This window comes from Bos indicus x Bos taurus, chromosome 3, assembly GCF_003369695.1.
Source record: "Bos indicus x Bos taurus breed Angus x Brahman F1 hybrid chromosome 3, Bos_hybrid_MaternalHap_v2.0, whole genome shotgun sequence".
Taxonomy (NCBI): Eukaryota; Metazoa; Chordata; class Mammalia; order Artiodactyla; family Bovidae; genus Bos; species Bos indicus x Bos taurus.
In genome coordinates, this window is record NC_040078.1 from 71,546,888 (window position 1) to 71,570,266 (window position 23,379).

Genomic DNA, 23,379 nt, shown 5'->3' on the forward strand with positions numbered 1-23,379 from the left:
AGCAGTTTAACATTTTCTCGATTCTATTAGGGAACTGAGATTGCAGTGTGTGTATGTGCTTAGTAGTGTCCGACTCTTTGAACCCCATGGACTGTACCCACCAGGCTCCTCTGTCTATGAAATTTTCCAGGCAAGAATACTGGAGTGGATTGCCATTTCCTACCCCAGGGGATCTTCCTGACCCAGGGATTGAACCCATGTCTCTTGCATCTCTTGCACTTGCAGGCAGATTCTTTACCACTGCACCACCTAGGTCAGATAGAAGAACAAATGAATAATCCAGAATGTGGAGAGAGACAGGAACCTCCAGGGAGAAACAAGACTTAAACATTAGCTTACCTAAAGCAGAAGACATCGAGCATCACAAAAACTAATAAAAAGTTTCAGCTAGGATTCTTAAGTGTTAACTCTAAGAATCAAGTTTACAGTGCCTGCCTAAAACTATGGTCTAATCAAAGACTGTCATTCCATTCCTACCCACCACCATCACAATAAAAACTATCACATAAAACTAAAGTGGAATACAAGGAGAGCTACAAAAGAATTTTCTCTGGGAAGTAGTACTAAGGGAAGACTCAAAGCCAAGTGAGCAGAAAATTCATCAAAGGAATCTAAGGCCTCAGATGCACTGAGGGTAACCATAGCAACAATAAGCTTCAAACCCAAATCAACTGTTCAATAGACAAAAAATAGAGATAAATGCATCAACACTTCTATCCATAGAGCTTGTGTAGTCAGTACATGTTAGTACCAAACTTCAACTCTAGCCTATGCATATTTTAATAAATATGACCCTAAGCAGATGTTCAGGTTTGAGTGTCTACTCCTTTATCACGCTCCTAATTCAATTGCTTGATAAATCTTTCCAGTTTACACTCTAAGTTATTCTTACTTCACTTATCCTTCTGCTCCATTCCTACTTTGGCCTTCACCATACTTTGTTTGGAATTCTGCACCAGTTTGTAAATTATTACTTGCTTCTGCACATCTTTCATCAGTACTACTTGCAAAGGTTTCCTGCCCAGGCATTCCTCTTTGGATTTGAACATAATCCCCGAGTATCTAGCAAAAAAGAGTAAGTGGAACAAGATGAGCTTACTATTACTGCCACTTCCACAGCTTTCCTCTAACTGCCATGGTCCCACCTTTGGGACTTCAACCTCCTACTTGCACAGAGCAAGTCAGAGAAAGCTAAAGAGTAGAGCTGGAAGGCTTTCTCTTGCATTTGGTGGCTCAGATAGTAAAGAATCTGCCTGCAATCCAGGACACTTGGGTTTGATCCCTGGATGGGGAAGATCCCCTGGAGTAGGAAATGTCAACACACTCCAATATACTTGCCTGGGGAATCTCATGAACAGAGGAGCCCGGTGGACTATATATAGTCTATTGGGTCCTGAAGAGCAGAACATAACTGAGAGACTAACACTTTCACTCTCTTTACTGTCTGAGCCACCAGGGATCTCTACATAAATATAAAAGACAAGCCAGAGCCTTTCATGACACTTTCACTTTTGAGATCTAAATAAGTTAATGTATATAATTTTATAAATGATGAAAGTAGGATAGTTTAAAAATAGTTTGGCCTCATCTGATATTCTTTATTCTCTTATAAATATCTTATAAATATTTCCTGAGCTCTTTACATGTGCTTTGCTCCAAATTTCTAAATGAATTATGTAACATGAACTGTATCTACTATATAATATTCAAGGAAATTAGACTGTTTTAAAGACTTATACAGACCAAAAGAAGTTTCCTAGAAAAATAAAATGTTTTTATTATATGGAAATAAGACAACAAGTAGGCATTATCTACCCTCAAACTTACCATAGAATTAGCTAGGTTTAGACTAGATCAACTAAATATGGAGCATGTATTACTAGTGATGGGATGAGAATTGCAAAACACAGCTAAGGCAAAGAAACTTTTGAGTTTTTTTCCCCAAAGTGTTAGTATAATTCAAATTCATTGCCCCATGTTCCCTGCTCCTTAGAAACAGGAGGTCAAGAGCTTAATGCTTACACTTTTGGTTTTTGTTTTTGACAACCTATTCAAGACATTTGTTTCTTCTGATTTCCTCCTTGCCCATCAAAAATCTAAAAACACTAAATTAATAAAAGCACCCAAAGTCCCTTCCCCTCAAATGAAAATTAAAGCCAAAAATGGAAATACTTGATTCTAGCCAATGTCATTCTTGGGACTGAACATTCCTAGTGCTTTTGTTCAAGTAAATCATAAGCAAATTCAGCAACCCATAATGCATTGTCATTTACACATTCATAAATTCTATCTTAGTAACTACATGTCATTTTTATAAAAAGAAAATCTACATAATGCTAAAGAGTATCTTATTCACATACAGATGTATCTTACTGGCTTGGTTGTCATGGATACACACCTTTTGTTTGTTAGATCTATAAAATGTGTCTGCATGTGAATTCCTGCTTGCCATATCTGCAATGATATTAAAGGTATTTTTACAGCAGTAAATAAAATTAAGTATCTATGCAATTTATGATGAAAGAATAAACACATTTACCTGCATGAATTTTAATAAATCTGTCCTTACTGACATTTAAAATACAAGAAACTGAATACTATATTACTCAAGGAAGAATATGGTTTACAAGACTCTGCCTTTGCCTTGTAAGATTATATTACACAGAGAGTAGGAAATCAACAAACTGTGAGAAGAAAAATAAAATAGGACACCATATCTATTTAAAAATAATATTCATTCATCTCAAGAGGGAGTGTTTTTATTTTTAAAACAATATATATATTTTGTTCTCAAAATATCCAAAGTCTTATTCTTGTTCTCATTGTTTTTCTGTTTCTCATGTGTCATAATAGTATCATTTTTATGAGTTAGTAGAGGTCATGAAAATATACATCTATTACAGTCTGCAAGTGCTAAAAGAGCAAAGCTTATAGCTAGGGCTATATTTTTCCTATCGAAAAGTCACTGGGACAAAAGAAGACGATGAACAAAGAGCTATGAATGTATGCATTGGATGGGAGCTTCTGGAAGTTATATGTTACTTTGTTCAGGAGCACAAACCACAAAAAATTCTTAATGTCACCCCTATTGAGAGGTCAGTGCTGGTTTGGCAGTCACTCAGCCTTAATTTAAACCTATACATGTACAGAGAGAAAGTTCAAGCTAGAGTAACTCAGCATTGATGTGCAGTATTTCTGAAAGAGAAGAAAGAGTCTTTTGAGAATATTGTCATATTCTGCCATTATCTGTTGCTCAGTTTGCACACGCTAACAGGTTTAATAATTTAAGCTAAGTGAACTAAACTATGGATCCTATAGCAGAGTATGATAATATGCATTTACTGTTTCCAGTCAATTAACACTTGTGCTATTTATCATATGACATGACAATATTCAGCATGTCTTCCTAAAAGTAATGATGCAATGGTGTAAAATGTCTTTAATCCATGGTTTGTTACTGTTCAGTGTCCAGACATCAATTCTGCATTTCTTTATATTAAAAGTAGAACTATTAAGAAGAGCCATGTACAGAAATGAATAAGCATGATAAAGACATATTTTTAAAGGCTTTACTTCTATCCTAATGGACATGGAAATTTATATTTTTTAGTAAAAATAAATAAACTGTGTAAATATCTGGCTTACAAATTGGTTAGAAAAGTTCACTGCTGATTTGATAATATGGGTAAAGTTTCACAGGGCTTCCTCGACGGTTCAGCTGTTAAAGTATCCATCTGCAAGGCAGGAGACACAAGAGACATAGGTTTGATTTCTTAGTTGGGAAAATCTCTTGGAGAATAAAAATGGCAACTCACTCCAGTATTTTTTCCTGGGAAATTCCTGGGAGGCTAGGGTCCATAGAATCACAAAAGAGTCAGACACAACTGAGTGACTGAACAAAAAAATGAAGTTTCATGCTCTTTGAAGGTCTTGCTGGTTATAAAAACTTACTAGTCTCCTCGCTGATAAACATTATTTAGGGATACATTTTCACCCTCCATAAACATGAGCTTATTCAATAAATAGCTTATGCATTTGGAGATTAAGAACCTTGTTCAGAAAGACAGGAATTATTTCAGTATTTGTTCTGTGAGTAGCTAATGATTAAACACTAAATATTGGTCACTGAATATATTCTAAGAAATATATATTTTACACATATATTTCATATAAAATATATTTTTCAGAAGCCCTGTGGTTATGTGGGCTATAGGGAGATGTCAGAACATGACAGGTTATTCCTTCAAGCCTTCTTATTCTACCTGAAACAATAATGCTTTAGGCTGTGTAATGATTGTAGTTTAATGAGGGTGTTTTCTAACACTATCAGGAACAATGAATAGCTTCATTTAGGGAGAAGAGGAAAGGTTAAATAACGTTCTTAAAAGGTCTATCTTTCAATCAGCTAGTAACTAAAGTTGGATCCACACCACTGTGGGTTTTGTTTTTTATTATTTCTTATGGGAAAATTTGATAAATTTCCATGCAAGCTTTATAACCTAGCTTAATTAAAACTACAACTTTAGCTAAAAATAAATTTACTTGAAACCTATTTTCATGCACCTTTTCATGTGTGTGTGTGGCTTGTGGGATCTTAGTTCCCCAACCAGAGATCGAGCACCATCTGTATCAATAACTGATTCACTAGATGCATTTAAACGAAAATGAGTAAAATTTTTATGAAAGCAAATTGTAGATGTTTCCAATAGAATCCATGGAAAATTCTTAAAGAGATGGGAATACCAGACCACCTGACCTGCCTCCTGAGAAATTTGTATGCAGATCAAGAAGCAACAGTTAGAACAGGATGTGGAACAATGGACTGGTTCAAAATTGGGAAAAGAGTACATCAAGGCTGTATATTGTCACCCTGCTTATTTATCCTATATGCAGAGTACATCACACAAAATGCTGGGTTGGATGAAACACAAGCTGGAATCAAGATTGCTGAGAGAAATATCAATAACCTCAGATATGCAGATGATACCATCCTTATGGCAAAAAGCCATGAGGAACTAAATAATTTCTTGATGAAAGTGAAAGAGGTAAGTGAAAAAGCTGGCTTAAAACACTGAGGAAACCAGAAGGGAAAGAGACACGTGTACCCCAATGTTCATCGCAGCACTGTTTATAATAGCCAGGACATGGAAGCAACCTAGATGCCCATCAGCAGATGAATGGATAAGAAAGCTGTGGTACATATACACAATGGAGTATTACTCAGCCATTAAAAAGAATACATTTGAATCAGTTCTAATGAGATGGATGAAACTGGAACCTATTATACAGAGTGAAGTAAGCCAGAAAGAAAAACACCAATACAGTATACTAACACATATATATGGAATTTAGAAAGATGGTAACAATAACCCTGTGTATGAGACAGCAAAAGAGACACTGATGTATAGATCAGTCTTATGGACTCTGTGGGAGAGGGAGAGGGTGGGGAGATTTGGGAGAATGGCATTGAGACATGTATAATATCATGTATGAAATGAGTCGCCAACCCAGGTTCGATGCACGATACTGGAGGCTTGGGGCTGGTGCTCTGGGACGACCCAGAGGGAGGGTATGGGGAGGGAGGAGGGAGGAGGGTTCAGGATGGGGAACACAGGTATACCTGTGGCAGATTCATTTCGATATTTGACAAAACTAATACAATATTGTAAAGTTTAAAAATAAAATAAAATTAAAAAAAAAAAAAAAACTCAGCATACAAAAAATGAGCATCATGACATCTGGTTCTATCTCGTAATGACAAATAGATGAGGGAACAAAGGAACAGTGACAGACTTTATTTTCCAGGGCTCCAAAATCACTGCAGATGGTGACTACAGCCATGATTAAAAGATGCTTGCTCCTTGGAAGAAAAGCTATGTCAAAGCTAGACAGCATATTAAAAAGCAGAGACATTACTTTTTTGACAAAGGGCTGTATAGTCAAAGCTATGGTTTTTCCAGAAGTCATGGATGGATGTGAGAGTTGGGCCATAAAGAAAGCTGGGTACAAAAGAATTGATGGTTCTTTGGTGTTGGAGAAGACTCTTGAGAGTCCCTTGGACAGCAAGGAGAACAAACCAGTCAATTTGAAAGGAAATCAGTCCTGAATATTCATTAGAAGGAATAATGCTGAAGCTGAAGCTCCAATCCTTTGTCCACCTGATGTAAAGGGCTGACTAAATAGAAAAGACCCTGATGCTGGGAAAGATTGAAGGCAGGAGGAGATGACAGAGAATAGATGGTTGGATGGCATCACTGACTCAATGGACATGAGTATGAGAAAGCTCCAGGAGTTGGTGATGGACAGGGAAGCCTGACATGTTGCACTCCATGGGGTCACAAAGAGTAGGACACGAGGAAGCGACTGAACTGAACCAAATAGAAGCTGCATATTGGATAATCCCATTGGAACATAAAAGAAGCAAAAAAGAAGAAAACGAAGATAATATCCTCAAGATATTTATTAAGAAAACTTTTCAGTCAGTCAGTTCAGTCACTCCGTCATGTCTGACTCTTTGAGACCCCATACAGTCCATGGGGTCTTTGTGACAAACATGGATTGAGTCTATGATGCCACCAACCATGTCATCCTTTGTCATCACCTTGCCTCCCATGATTTTGGAGCCCCCCAAAATAAAATCTGTTTCCATTGTTTCCCCATCTATTTCCCTTGAAGTGATGGTACTGGATACCATGATCTTAGTTTTCTGAATGTTGAGTTTTAAGCCAACATTTTCACTGTCCTCTTTTACTTTCTTCAAAGGCTCTTTAGTTCTTCACTTTCTTCCGTAAGGGTGGTGTTATCTGCATATCTGAGGTTATTGATATTTCTCCCAGAAATCTTGATTCCAGCTTGTGTTTCATCCAGCCCAGCCTTTCTCATGATTTACTCTGCATATAGGTTAAATAAGCACGGTGACAATATACAGCCTCGACGTACTCCTTTCCTGATTTGGAACCAGTCTGTTGTTCCATGTCCAGTTCTAAGTGTTATTTCCTGACCTGTATACAGATTTCTCAAGAGGCAGGTCAGGGGGTCTGGTATTCCCATCTCTTTCAGAATTTTCCACAGTTTGCTCTTATCCACAAAGTCAAAGGCTTTGGCATAGTCAATAAAGCAGAAATAGGTGTTTTTCTGGAACTCTCTTGCTATTTTGATGATCCAACAGATGTTGGCAATTTTATCTCTGTTTCCTTTGCCTTTTCTAAATCCAGCTTGAACCTCTGGAAGTTCATGGTTCACATACTATTGAAGCCTGGCTTGGAGAATTTTGAGCATTACTTTACTAGCGTGTGAGATGAGTGCAATTGTGTGGTAGTTTGAGCATTCTTTGGCATTGCCTTTCTTTGGGATTGGAATGAAAACTGACCTTTTCCAGTCCTGTGGCCACTGCTGAGTTTTCCAATATTTGCTGGCATATTGAGTGTGGCACTTTCACAGTATTATCTTTAGGATTTGAAATAGTTCAACTAGAATTCCATCAGCTCCACTAGCTTTTTTCATAGTGATGCTTCCTAAGGCCCATTTGACTTTGAATTCCAGGATGTCTGGCTCTAGGTTAGTGATCACACTATCATGATTATCTGTATCATGAAGATCTTTTTTTGTGTAGTTCTTCTGTGTATTCTTGCCACCTCTTCTTAATATCTTCTGCTTCTACTAGGTCCATACCATTTCTGTCCTTTATTGTGCCCATCTTTGCATGAAATATTCCCTTTGTATCTCTAATTTTCTTGAAGAGATCTCTAGTCTTTCCCATTCTATTGTTTTTCTCTATTTCTTTGCATTGATCACTGAGGAAGTCTTTCTTATCTCTCCTTGCTATTCTTTGGAACCCTGCATTCAAATAGGTATATCTTTCCATTTCTCCTTTGCCTTTTGTTTTTCTTCTTTTCTCAGTTATTTGTAAGGCCTCATCAGGCAACCATTTTGCTTTTTTGCATTTGTTTTTCTTGGGGATGATCTTGATCCCTGTCTCCTGTACAACGTCATGAACCTCCATCCATAGTTCTTCAGGCACTCTGTCTGTCAGATCTAATCTTGGGAAAAAGGAGCAGTGAGCACACAAGAGACTGACCCAGACTTGCACCTGAGTGTCCAGGAGTCTCTGGCAGAGGCGTGGGTCAGCGGTGGTCTGCTGCAGGTTTGGAGGCACTGAGTGTAGCAGTGTGTGCATGGGACCTTTGAAGGACGTCTCCATTATCTTCATCACCACCACCATAGTTTGAAATGAAGTCACTCAGTCGTGTCTGACTCTTTGCTACCCCATGGACTGTAGCCCACCAGGGTCCTCTGTCCAAGGGATTTTTCAGGCAAGAATATTGGAGTGGGTTGCCATTTCCTTCTCCAGGGGATCTTCCCAACTCAGGGATGGAACCCAGGTCTCCCCCATTGCAGGCAGATGCTTTATCCTCTGCGCCATCAGGGAAGTTAAGTTCAGTTCTGTTCAGCTTCTCAGTCGTCTCCAACTCTTTGCAACCCCATGAATAGCAGCACATCAGGCCTCCCTGTCCATCACCAACTCCCGGAGTTCACTGAGACTCACGTCCATCGAGTCGGTGATGCCATCCAGCCATCTCATCCTCTGTCGTCTCCTTCTCCTCCTGCCCCCAATCCCTCCCAGCATCAGAGTCTTTTCCAATGAGTCAACTCTTCGCATGAGGTGGCCAAAGTACTGGAGTTTCAGCTTCAGCATCATTCCCTCCAAAGAAATCCCAGGGCTGATCTCCTTCAGAATGGACTGGTTGGAACTCCTTGCAGTCCAAGGGACTCTCAAGAGTCTTCTCCAACACCACAGTTCAAAAGCATCCATTCTTCTGAGCTCAGCTTTCTTCACAGTCCAACTCTCACATCCCTACATGACCACAGGAAAAACCATAGCCTTGACTAGACAGACCTTTGTTGGCAAAGTAATGTCTCTGCTTTTGAATATGCTATCTAGGTTGATCATAACTTTTCTTCCAAGGAGTAAGCGTCTTTTAATTTCATGGCTGCAGTCACCATCTGCAGTGATTTTGGAGCCCCCAAAAATAAAGTCTGACACTGTTTCCACTGTTTCCCCATCTATTTCCCATGAAGTGATGGGACCAGATGCCATGATCTTCGTTTTCTGAATGTTGAGCTTGAAGCCAACTTTTTCACTCTCCACTTTCACTTTCATCAAGAGGCTTTTGAGTTCCTCTTCACTTTCTGCCATAAGGGTGGTGTCATCTGCATATCTGAGGTTATTGATATTTCTCCCGGCAATCTTGATTCCAGCTTGTGTTTCTTCTAGTCCAGCGTTTCTCATGATGTACTCTGCATATCAGTTAAATAAGCAGGGTGATAATATATAGCCTTGACATACTCCTTTTCCTATTTGGAACCAGTCTGTTGTTCCATGTCCAGTTCTAACTGTTGCTTCCTGACCTGCATACAGATTTCTCAAGAGGCAGGTCAGGTGGTCTGGTACTCCCATCTCTTTCAGAATTTTCCACAGTTTATTGTGATCCACACAAAGGCTTTGGCATAGTCGTTGATAAAACAATAGTTTAAAATTTGTCCTTATAAAACTTAATGTTTTATAATGTCCTTAAAAAAATCCCTCAATTAGAAAAAAAAAAAAAAAAGCTTCATGTTTTTCTTTTTCCACATTGTGATGAAACAAATTGAAAACCCCCAATCCAGAATTAAACAAACACACACTGACACATACACACTAAAATGGTAGAGAGTATATTAAAATTATCCATGTAAAAGAATCATTGATCTGGCAGAAAATAAGAGAATATTTTCAGAAAATATTTTCAGAGAATATTTTCAGAAAATAAGAGGAATATTTAAATCCTCAAAATCATGTAAAACAAGGGATCTGAGAGGTACATGTTTTTCAGAGCTTGCCTTTAACCTGAAATTGTGTGTTGAACCCGGGTTACCAGAGGTTCCACATTGGTAGCTTCACAAGAAGTGAAAAACTGAGTATAAAATCACAGTTCAGTTCAAAGTGAAGAATCTGAAAGTAGAATCCCCACATAAAGCTGAAAGCTAAAAATGATACATTTTTACTACAAAATTAAATAAGAAATAAGCCCTACAATTTAGGAAATGACTGCTGGGAAACTTGCTTGTCTTAACTCTGACATGGTAAGAAATAGAAAATATGTCCTCTGACATCTGAAACCACAAATCCTCACTTGTAGTTGGAGTTTTAAAAATTAGTACCTCTATTTGGGTCACACAGACAAAGATCAAGCAAGCAAAAGAAAAAAAAATACATATATTGAAACTTCTTAGGTTGCCTGCATGCCAGAAAATAGCAGAAAAAAAGTCCACAAGTGCTCTCTAGAGGAGCTCAACTTTGAAATCAGATCTGAAATATATCACATTAAGTTGGAAAATAATTAGTAGTTCTCAATCAAAAATCATAAAAGACAAGGGAAAAATAAGAGCGATATATGAGTATCAAAACCAACAATAGACAAAGACGAGGCATATGAGACCATCTGTTTTAAATCTACATATGGACTCTTTGTATTAATAGTGTACAACACCAAAGACAATGGCATCATCAACTCAATGGACACGAGTCTGAGCAAACTCCAAGAGATAGGGAAGGACAGGGAAGCCTGGTGTGCTGCAGTCCATGGGAGTTGCAAAGAGTTGGACATGACTGAAGAATAGCAAAAGCCAAAGAAAAAAGACAAAACACAATTTATAGGAAATAAAATTAATTTAATTAAAACCTAAATTCTCATCTGTAATAAAGAAAATCCAGAAGACTTGAAACAGTAGAGTGAAATGATTAGGAAGAGATAAAAATTATTAAACCAGAGTTTTATATCTAGACACTACATGTTTCAAAACTGTTGAAATGACACTTTCAGATTTAAAAGAAACTAAGATACTTGGAGAAGGCAATGGCACCCCACTCGGGTACTCTTGCCTGGAAGATCCCATGGATGGAGGAGCCTGATGGGCTGCAGTCCATGGGGTCGCTAAGAGTCGGACACGACTGAGCAACTTCACTTTCACTTTTCACTTTCATGCATTGGAGGAGGAAATGGCAACCCACTCCAGTGTTCTTGCCTGGAGAATCCCAGGGACGGGGGAGCCTGGTGGGTTACGGTCTATGGGATTGCACAGAGTCCAACACGACTGAAGCGACTTAGCAGCAGCAGCAGCAGCAGCAGGATACTTTACCATGAAAAAAATTATAAAATTTAATCTCAGAGAAAATACAGATATCAAACCCACTCCAGTATTGCCTGGAAAACCCCATGGATGGGGGAGCCTGGCAGGCTATAGTCTATAGGGTTGAAAAGAATCAGACAAAACTGAGAGACTTCACTTTCATTTTAGAAAAGCTTAGCAAATCATTATCATAAGTATTTCACCACATACCTCTTATTAAGGTATACATAAAAGTGACCAATAAAAAAAAAAAGGCAATGAGGGCAGAGATGCTCAAGAGAGAGGGGATGCATGTGTGATATATATATATATATATATATATATAATATAATTAGAATTGATTCATGCTATTGTAGGGCTGAAACCAACTCAACATTGTAAAGCAATTATTCCCCAATTTTTTAAAAAAAATCAATGACGATATAGAAATTTGAACCTGCACAAATAATACAAATTGCTTGCTGCACAATTTTATAAATATACCTAAAATTTCATCTGATTGTTAGTGAATACACATTCTTTTGTAAACATTACAAAATATTTATAAAAATCAACCACATATTATCCCACAAACCTAGCCTCAAAATATTAAGCATTGCTTTAGACAAACCATATTTTTTAGTCATAAATAATAGAAATAATTGGGAAAAATATTCATGTATTTAAATTAAAAATATCTGAATGACCCCTGGGTCAAAATATCCACCATAATAAAATAGGAAATTTTTTTTTTAAATATATGGAAATAAAAAACAGCAAATAAAACTTGTGAGATACAAATAAATCAGTATAAAGAATAAAATTTTCAAATATACGTTCTTAGATTAGTAAAGATGGAAGCCCAAAGTTAGTCAAACCACCACTTTAAGTCGTAATGGAAAGTTCCCATACGGTATCCCTTTAGTTAATTTATTGTTTTCTATTTCAGAGGAGCATATGAACTGGACTTGGCTAATGATACAACTAAGGAGCATCTATTGAATTCTTCAGACCTAGGTCAAGGCAACCGGAGCTGGGATCCCCAAGGGCTCTGGGAGTTCAGTACAGTGTGGGACTTCCCTGGTAGCTCAGACGTGAAGCGTCTACCTACAATGCAGGAGACCCGGGTTCAGTCCCTGGGCCAGAAAGATCTCCTGGAGAAGGAAATGGCAACCCACTCCAGTATTCTTGCCTGGAAAATCCCATGGATGGAGGAGCCTGGTAGGCTACAGTCCGTGGGATCTCAAAGAGCTGGACACGACTGAGCGACTTCACTCACTTTACTCATTGAATTCTTGGAATGTTCCAGGCAATACTATAAGATTTAGATTAGTCACAGCACTTTTCTAACCACCTGAAAAGAGCATGAACAGGTGTCTCAAATCAAGCTTAATAGGATTATCTCAAGAAGAGGTGTTTTCTCTTTTGATTTACTTAAACTTGGTAGGGAACAAGTAACCAAATCAAACAAACAAATGTCTTCCTGGTGGATGAAGAGTCCCCATGGGGATCCTGAAAATGAAGCAAACATAATAGAATGCAGAGTCTAGGGATGAGAAATAGGTGCTGATAATATTATTTGAGCTTCTAAATAAGATGGTTAGTTAGCTGTTGCCACTACATAAACCAGTTCATTACTCTTTAATTTCAATCTGCTTCAACTGAATTTTCTCTCTTTGTAAAGCAATGTCATAATCAGTTAGGGCAAAATGATAAAACACTTATTGTAAATGACATCAATTCTTTTGGTTAGTTGAGTTTTACTGCAAATCACTAGGAAATTTTGTGATATTTCTGGATATTACTTGGCTTTAATTAGGAAATTGATTCATTTTTCAAGCTATTGAGAGGTGTGCCTAGAATTTAATTTGGAAAAAGTGATATATTACATGGTGATAGTTTTATATTACATATCTTTTTCAGATATATATGGTCTCAAAAGTGAGAACTAAGGCACATGAGTTCAAAGCAATGGAATTCTTTTAAATAGCCAAAAAGGTATGCAGGTAGAAAATATTGCCTTTATAGAGGCATTAAAAGAAAGGCTAAAGAGCCATTCTGCACAGATATTGCTCAGGTTATACAAGTGTACTTTGGATGATTGGAACTTATGTCCTTTAAATTCCTTCTATCCCTGAAATTTTAAGAACTGACTGAAAAAATTGTATTATCATTCTGCACAACATTTGGATAAATCACATTTTATTTGAAGTTAATGTTTTCTCCAATTTAAAATAGGTTATATATGTATTAATAATTATGAGCACATGTCAATATGCAATTACAAGAAAGGACAAAAATATTAATTATGAAACAAAACAGGTGAATGTTCTCCTATGATATTTTCAAAGACTCTGGTAAAGGAGGAGGTGGTAAGCAATGTTTAAAAAATGCTTTAAAGAGAGCATCAATAACTCAATAATAGCACTTCTAATGTAACATGCAGAGCATCTGATTACTTCAGAAAAAACAGCATGTTACAACATAGTACTTTGACAAAAGGTCAATCGAATGTGGTACAATTGAGAGTGTAAATAGCTGATATTTTAAGCCAATGTTATCATATCTTGCAGGAGATAACTAAAGAATCTAGCCCTTTAGGATCCTTGCCTCTATAGAATCAAAACATTGATTCTATATTGATTCAATATAATTTCTATTGAAATTATATTATGGTGTTATATATCATTCAGAAGGTCAACAAATCTATCAAAACCTTAATTTGAGTGTTTATCAGTAATCTTATAATTTTGTTTGTATATTGCTATCTATGAATTAAATGCAATGAATAACTTACATATATATTTTAACATATGTTCAATTTAGAAAACTCCAAGATTAAAGAAAAATACTTAATATCCTATCCTGTTACTATATGATCCAATCAACATTCATATATCCTTAATATATGATCCAATCAACATTCTAAGGAAAAAAATTGCTGTAGTGAATATGTACACTTCATGAGCTGTGCATACCATGAAGTGAGGGCAGTGGTATATAATGAAAATATTTCATTTTAAGAGTCAAATTCGGATAGTCTGTCACTTGGCTTGACATTGAAGAATTTGCTTTCTGCTTATAACATCAGGTAGAATAGAGTAGCAATTAAGATTATAACAGTGGAATGAGACAGAATGAGTTAACCTATACTAGTGGTTCAATACTGGGCAAGTTACACATATCTCTGTGCTTGGTTTACTTATCCATAAATGAGAATAAAGTCTACTTCAAGTCACAGTATCAATAAATAGCAGCTATTACCATTGTTTGGTTTCCCAAGTGGCTCAGTGGTAAACAATCTGCTTGCCAATGCAGGAGACACAAGAGATGGGTGTTTGATCCTTGAGCTGGGAAGATCCCCTGGAGGAGGAAATGGCAACCCACTCCAGTATTCTTGCCAATTGAATCCCATGGACAGAGGAGCCTGGAAGGCTATAGTTGGGCTATAGTCCATGGGATAGCAAAGAGTCAGACATGACTGAGCAACTGAATAATCTTACCTTAGGCAATTAGGATAAAGGACCATTAAAGTAGATATTCTTCAATGACCTAAAATAAATGTTTAAGTAAAATTCCATAATATTTTAAATACAAATCTATGTTTTCCGGGAGGCCACCTTCACTAACACATTTTAAAGAAAATCAAAACCTCAGTAAAATACAAATATTTAAGACATCTACATCATCTCTCCTCTTAGCAGATAAAGAATAGCGGATACAATTCTCTTTAAATTGTGGGTACATGGACAAACTAGTATCATAAGTAATTTTATACTTATTGCGATCATAGATAATTAATTAGATTCTTATGAAATATCTAGACTAGCAACAAGATCACAACTAACACGACTGTATTTTGGCAATTCATATCTCAGCAACTTTAGGTTTCCAGTGATGTATGTACAAAACTTGAATAAAAAGCACACAACTTATAAGCTTTGTGACATTCCAATTCTTATGATACAGTAGTTTTGACCTTTGGAGAATATTAAAAAAAAAAAAAAACAAAACAGAGATAGCATGATCTTTATCTTCTCAGTATGACACATTGATATATTCTCAACTTATAATCACTGATGGAGAAGGTGATGACACCCCACTCCAGCACTCTTGCCTGGCAAACCCCATGGACGGAGGAGCCTGGTGGACTGGGGTCTTAAAGAGTCAGACACAACTGAGTGACTTCACTTTCACTTTTCACTTTCATGCATTGGAGAAGGAAATGGCAACCCACTCCAGTGTTCTTGCCTGGAGAATCCCAGGGATGGGAGAGCCTGGTGGGCCGCTGTCTATTGGATCGCACAGAGTCAGACATGACTGAAGCGACTTAGCAGCATAGTCACTGATAATGAGGTATGTTTGATCTTTATGCTTCCTTTTTAAGTGTCTCATAATTAGCCTAATAGTAGATAATAGATGATTATAGATGATAATAGATGATCATAATAAGATGATCATTTTGGAATTGACACATTATGTGTAAAATAACTGCACTTTCATATACAAACAAGCTCTTCTTTGTTGAATATAACATAAAATTATTTAGCTTTGGTTTGGGGAACGTCTTTGATGCCATGTGTTATTAATAGTTTTCTGTGTCTTAGCTTATTTTGTAGAGAAGGAATCCTTCACTGACTTTTACTAACATTTCAACATCTTAAAATGTTGAAATCTATCACTTAAAAAAGTTAAAAAAATTGATCTCAAAATTAGGTTCTAAAGCACCTATACTTTTGTGTTTTCTCAGGTTGTCATATAAATGGAACTGTATAGTATTTAGCTGTTTTGCGTATAGTTCCTTTCACTTAGTATAATGCTCTCAAGATGCATTATCTTATTGAATGTATTGACAGGTACATTATTTTCATTTCCTAGTAGAATAAATGCCTCAATTTATCCATTTATCAGATAATGAACATATGAGTTTTTTCCAGTTTTTAGCAGCAACAGATAAAACTGCCTCAAATATCATGCTTATTTTTTGTGTGGATATATGGCTTTTTTCTCTTATGCAAATACTAGATATGAAACTTCTCATCATATGTTATTTTCAATTTTAAATTATTTTAAATGACTATACCAAAATTTTTATTAAATTCAAGCTTTGCAATAATTATATTTAAATATTTTTAAAACTTACTTATGAAATTTTGAAAAGGTACAAGAATCTGGAAAAAAAATACCCACTAGTTTCCCAAGGATTCTTACTTTCTATATTCTATAAAACTGAAAGGTAATGTACTTTCCGCAAATCCATTTGTTTACATGTAAATTGAGGCAGTTCATTAAAATATCCTAGCATTGTATGACATAGATTTCCAATGTTATTCTTAACTACACAGAAAATCTGTATTATTGTGCCACTCTAAGTCAAGATCTTTTGTTGGAATTCTATGTCAGGGATATGTCAAATAAGATGGCATCATTTCTCCCCTTTTATGGATATCTGTCAAATTTAATAGCCAAAATAATCCTTTCTCTTCCATGTAGAACATTGATCTTCACTTTGGAGTCCGCCTTTTTCCTTTTAGTCAGAGAATTGAACTCTAGGCCTAAACTAATCATTCTTATGAGTCATTTCTTGCAGAAGCCCCACGTTGAATTGAATTTTAAAATGTATTTAAGTCCCAAATGATTTTAACCTAATACTTGTAGACTTACATCTTTTGGAAAATACTGAGATATAATGAAATCAAATAGTCTCTTCAAGATAATATGTTAGATGGCTTCAGCTACCTCTTTGATGGATTTTATTATTTTTCTCTGAAAAATTTTGTGGTCAATATATATTTTCCACCAATATAACAAAGGCTTTTTCCTTGATTCTTCAGGAACCAATGACTGGCTATGAATTGAATTTATTTAACTGTGAAAGTGAGGCATAGTCTTCCTGGAAAGTCTGAGAGGCATTCTGAGTTGCCTGTGGGGTGACAGTGTGGTGCTGGTGGTGATGGTGATGTCAATGTGAAAGCACCTTGACTAAGGATAGAGGAGCTTAGCCCAGTGTTTTCACACAGTTATTGCTGTTAAATTTGAAACTTGATGGATAAAACTAGGTGAATGTAGCAGAGTTTCAATAGCTTTAATTTCACTTACATTCCAGAAGTCTGAGGGAGGACTGGACTACCAGAAATCAATATTGATAGCCTCATGCTAAACATTATAAACAGTGTAATTCCTAAAGATGTTCCAGACTCCTGAAGAACATTTTATTAAAAGGACAGCATGCTTATTGTAGAATGCCCATGGAAGTGAAACCATATTATAGGTTATGTCAACATGGAGGAAAAACATATATTCACTAGAGGGAATTTACAGAAGTATAAACATCATTAAAGGGTGACTTATGACTTAAAAAAGAAAGGTTACATAACCAAATTTTGCTCATTAAAGTCTGTAGGGGAGAAAGAAGAGACAGGCAGTTTTGGTCTTTTAATTGCCATTTTTGTGTCCATTGATCGTGTTGAACTTATTTTCAGTTCTTCATAACATGCTGCTTTAAAATACATGATCTAGAAGCATATTGGCTTTGTCCCCAGCAAAACATGTTGCCAAATGCCATTTAAGTTGTTTGTTTTCCAGAACTTAAGAAATGTATGTGAACTTGATTTGCTCATACCAAAACTTGTTACAACTACTGAGAAAACACAATAGTAAAGCTAAAGATTTCAAACATTTTTGACTAAAATGTTACACTTGGTTTTTAGTGGTAAGTGTCCTTTTCCCAGGTGGCACAGTGGTGAAGAATCTGCCTGCCAATGCAGGAGATGCAGGTTCAACCCCTAGGTCGGGGAGATCCCCTAGACTAGGAAATGGTAACTCACTCCAGTGTTCTTCAGTGGAAATTTCCGTAGACAGAGGAGCCTGGTGAGCTATAGTCCATGGGATTGTAAAGAGTCAGACACAACTGAGCATATACACACATCCTTTCCCCTGGTCAAGTATTGTCCACAAATGACAAGCAAACATACATAAATATTTGGAAAGATGCCACTGATGTAGAAGGCACTTCCTGATTGTACATTCAGGAGACTCTAAGTTCCCATGACCAACTGCAATGAATATTATTTAGCACACTCATATAGTCCTATGTCAATTATGCAGTTGACTTTGAATACATCATAGGATTTGCCTACTGTCAACTATTGCTTAAAAGGAAAAGTTAGTTTCAAGTCTTCAGCTTGGCATCAGAGGAAAAGATTGAACTCTAGATTTAAAAAAAAAAAAAATCAAGATTTGAGGCAATATTTATTGGCCAGAAACAGTGAGATTGTATTTGATCTCTTTCTGTCACTAAAAACGCTATCTGAAGACAAATTCATGTGTTCAAACACTAAAAATTCAACTAACAATTGAACAAGTATATGATGACTTGGTTCTAGTAATTAGTTCAAAACTTCAAGATTCTTATCTCCCAAATACTCAGTAAAAGTGACTCTTCCTCTTTTTACCCATCTGTTACAAATAAAACAGAAATTCTGGATACAATTATTTCACAGACTATGCAATATTAAGATTGTTTAACAAAATTTATAAGGAAACTAAAGTTTTATTCCCTCCTCTATGTTTTTCTCAATCAATGAAGATTTTACCAATGTATAAGAACATATGATCTATATCAGAATAGATGATATTTTGTTTCTCATATAACTGCTATTTGCAATGAAGATAAATCCACAAATGACTATAACAAAGTATCAGAGTATACAAAATTCAGCTACATATATTTAGGGCAATTTTTTGTGGCTTACTTCAATTGTACCCATGGAGAAGGAAATGGCAACCCACTCTAGTATTCTTGCCTGGGAAATCCCATGGACAGAAAAGCCTTGTGGGTTATAGTTCATGGAGTCACAAAAGGGTTGGACACAACTTGGCAACTAAATAACAATCAGAGAAGGCAATGGCACCCCACTCCCAGGAGGAGCCTGGGAGGCTGCCCTCCATGGGATCGCAAAGAGTCAGACACGACTGAGTGACTTCACTTTCACATTTCACTTTAATGCATTGGAGAAGGAAATGGCAACCCACTCCAGTGTTCTTGCCTGGAGAATCCCAGGGACAGGGGAGCCTGGTGGGCTGCCATCTATGGGGTCTCACAGAGTCGGACAGAACTGAAGTGACTTAGCAGCAGCAGCAGCAGCAGCAGCACATAAACTAGCAATTTATTTTTTAACTAAAAGGGAAAATTATGAAAAATAGGAAAGGTCATCATTTTTATCATAGATTTAAGAAAAAAATAGAATATGAATGTTATTATACCTAATAATTTAGTAGTTTCTTGATGAAAGTGAGGAGAGTGAAAAAGTTGGCTTAAAGCTCAACATTCAGAAAACTAAGATCATGGCATCCAGTCCCATCACTTAATGGCAAATAGATGGGGAAACAGTGGAAATAGTGTCAGACTTTTTTTCTGGTCTCCAAAATCACTGCAGGTGGTGATTTCAGCCATGAAATTAAAAGACGCTTACTCCTTGGAAGAAAAGTTATGACCAACCTAGACAGCATATTAAAAAGGAGAGACATTGCTTTGCCAACAAAGGTCTGTCTAGTCAAGGCTATGGTTTTTCCAGTAGTCATAATGAATGAGAGCTGGACTATAAAGAAAGCTAAGTGCCAAAGAATTAATGCTTTTGAACTGTGGTGTTGGAGAAGACTCTTGAGAGTCCCTTGGACTGCAAGGAGATCCAACCAGTCCATTCTGAAGATCAGCCCTGGGATTTCTTTGGAAGGAATGATGCTAAAGCTGAAACTCCAGTACTTTGGGCACCTCATGCGAAGAGTTGACTCATTGGAAGGGACCCTGATGCTGGGAGGGATTGAGGGCAGGAGGAGAAGGGGACGACAAAGGGTGAGATGGTTGGATGGCATCATTGACTCAATGGATATGGGTTTGGGTGGACTCTGGGAGTTGGTGATGGACAGGGAGGCTTGGCGTGCTGCGGTTCATGGGGTCACAAAGATTAGGACATGACTGAGTGACTGAACTGAACTAAATTTAGTTTTGTGCCACTAGAAAATCACTTTTATTAATAGAGTTCACCAGGCTTATAAAGAACAAATGACCACATGCTCTTCAATCTTATAAAACTGGATCTCAGGTTTTCTGATTTTTCAAGGTTCTCCGTCACTTCTCTCTTTCTTCTTTTTTTCAAAGTCATTTCTTATTGTTTCTTAATGCCAGTTGTTTTTCTCTCATAAACTACAAGATTTTTTCCATTTTTTTCTTTCGTTGCTTAATTGCAGATACCATTCTGGTTTTTTTTCCCCCCCTATTCAATGTGTTTTTAATACTCATGAACTTACACCATGCGTTGTCAATATTTTTTTCTATAAAGGGACAGACAGTAAATGGTCTAGGCTTTATGATCAATACTGTCTCTCTTATAGCTACGCAGTTTTGCTCTGGATATTTCAGGTTTTTCTAAATTTTAATGCATTTTTTCATTTATTTGTTTTAGCAGACCCACTTACTATAATATAGACAACTAAATTTTGCAGGGTTCTTTGAGAAGGTGGCATTTTTGATGAATTCTCATCTATATTAGCTGTTACATAAATAAACATGAGAGTAAGCATCTCTTTCATGGGCTCTTGCTGGAAGCTGGAGATCAAAATCAGGACCAACCCAGTGGAGGTCTAAGCTACATCGCCTGGTGGCCTGCCCCAGCAAGCCTGTCCATGTAACTAAACTCACATCTTTCTTATAATTATAGAGACTCAGCAACAAATAGCACCGCCTTATAACATGAGGTCAGAGCTGGAATAAGAAAGCAATAGACAGTATATAAACTAAAGAATTAGCTGTGTTAAATTAAACATTATTTACAAGAAAAAGCAGTGGGCTGGCTTTAGACTGAGGATGATACTTTGCTGATCCTTGACTTAGATCTAAGCTCTTCATTTTAAAAGCCTTCTAGATTGCTCCCCACCAAATTGCTATCACTCTTTCCGAAGATGAAGTTTACAGAAGATGCTTTGTTTTAGATGTTTTTCACCCCTTCCTCTTTCCCTCCTTTTTTGCTTCTTGTTCTTCATCTTTCTAAATCAGGTTTTTTTTTAATATAAATTTATTTACTTTAATTGGATGCTAATTACTTTACAATATTGTATTGGTTTTGCCATACATCAACATGAATCAGGTTTTTGAAGACCTCCATAAGTGTTCCACCTTCTCCTTTCAACTGAATTGTAAGAAACGCCATACAGGAAACTGGTTTCTTTATTCCTGAGAACTAGTAACTATCTTCTGTTTACACTCCATAAGCTTTCTTTCATACTTAATTGACCCTTTGCACTACACAATTCAAAAGGATTTGTGTTTGCTATTACTGAGTAAAGTGGGTCTCTTCTGGATCTTGATTTTTTTTATGCCAAATGAGTTTCATCTAGTTCTCCAAATCTCACATATTAGGTAGCAAGACAAATTCCAAATCACATAAAAATATTAAGAAACTTCACTGGGAATTTATAGATATAAAAGGTCAGCAGGAGAGGGCATTGGTGATCTTGATTTATTCTTCATCTCATCATCATGTTGCTAAGGTCAGGGATCAGCAGAGTTTATGTTCCAGGGGAAAAATTTTTTGCTTTGGATTCTATAATCTTTAATACAGATTGCTGTATGGTATACACGCAGCGGTGGAATTTCTAGGTTTTAGGGTCTACACATCTACTCTTGTTCTAAGTGGCTGTAACAATTTGTCTCCCCACAAGCAGAGTATTATTGTAAGTTGAATTCTTATTTCTTCATATTTTTGCTAACACTTAGCATTTCTATCACTTTTAATTTAGAGTCATTTGCTGGATACTATTTTTTTAAACCAATCTTTAATAATTTTGTAGCCTTAAATTAAGTCTATACAAACCTGCCAAAGAAAACAGCAGGCCCTAAGAGAATGCACAACAATTGAGGACATTTTAAAACCATTTATATGATTGTAAATATTTAAATTAAAATGTTCTTAGTAGTTGATCCAATGGGATACAGGTTTTAAGAGGAGAGGAACCTTAGTTCCTCTTTGTTATTTCAAAGTTAGTAGTTGTCACAACAATCACAGTAGATTATCTGCATATTATTCCACTCCAGTTGAGTTTGATTTGTGTCAACTAAAGTGACAGCAAGCTGCATGTTCTCCTCCTTAACTGGCTCTTTCCACTTCTATTTGTTACCTTTGAGAAAGACACATTAACAACTTGCCCTGAGCAGCAGATTTTGTCGGGGACTTGCTGCCAATTGAGTATTAAAGGGAATTGGGAACACATGTTTTGTTTTAAAAATTCCTAACAATTTGGACTGCTTGGCTTTGGACTGGACTAATTGACAATCAATCATTGTCATGCTGCCCAGCCCATGTGTGATAATCACTTGGGGGACAATAGTTTGCAAGTTGCACTTCATGACTTTGGATCTGAATGGCAGTATCAAAGTAAGTGCCTCCATCTGACCCATTTCACAATGGAGTAGGAAATGCAGCTCTTAGTGAAATTCAAACTGTACTAATTTATATTCATCTGATAACCCATTGAGGGGAAAATGGGAATGAGCTGGCAGGTGGCCTTTCAGATATAAAGGGCACATGGCAAAGTGGTTGTTTGTTGCTTACTCACACTGGAATACTAAAGATATCGCAGAATATGCATATTTCTGGAATCTTTTTTTATTCTGATCAGCATTCTATTCACAATCTAAAAATTATAATTTAGAAATCTTCTTACATAAGTGAGACTCATTTGTGTATATTTAATACATTTATGAGCATAACATATGGTTTGTTCTTAACAGCTCGTGTTAGAATTAGAGCTGGGATTACTGTATTATCATTTGTATGGTTTTAATGCATACAAAATTTTGTGGAATTTTTTCCCCCAGCTTCATGAATGAAAATTAAGCCACTCATTTTTCTTTAGGCACTGGTGCACTGGTTCTAATGTTTTCTCATAATGCTGGCACAAAATGACTGAGAAAACATCTTTTTGAAATAGGAGTTTGGAAAGATATTCTTGAGAACACATTTAGATCAAAGTGAGAAAATATTTTTAAAAATCTGAAAATCAGAATGACCAAGTGTCTTCATTTTTATATGTGTATACACACACACACACACACACACACACACACACACCCCTAAGTTCAAATAAAGGCAATGTTCTATAAGGGCTTTGCTCTTTAGAGATTATTGTTTGATTATAACCAAAGCTTGACATATTTCCTTTAATTTTTTAGAA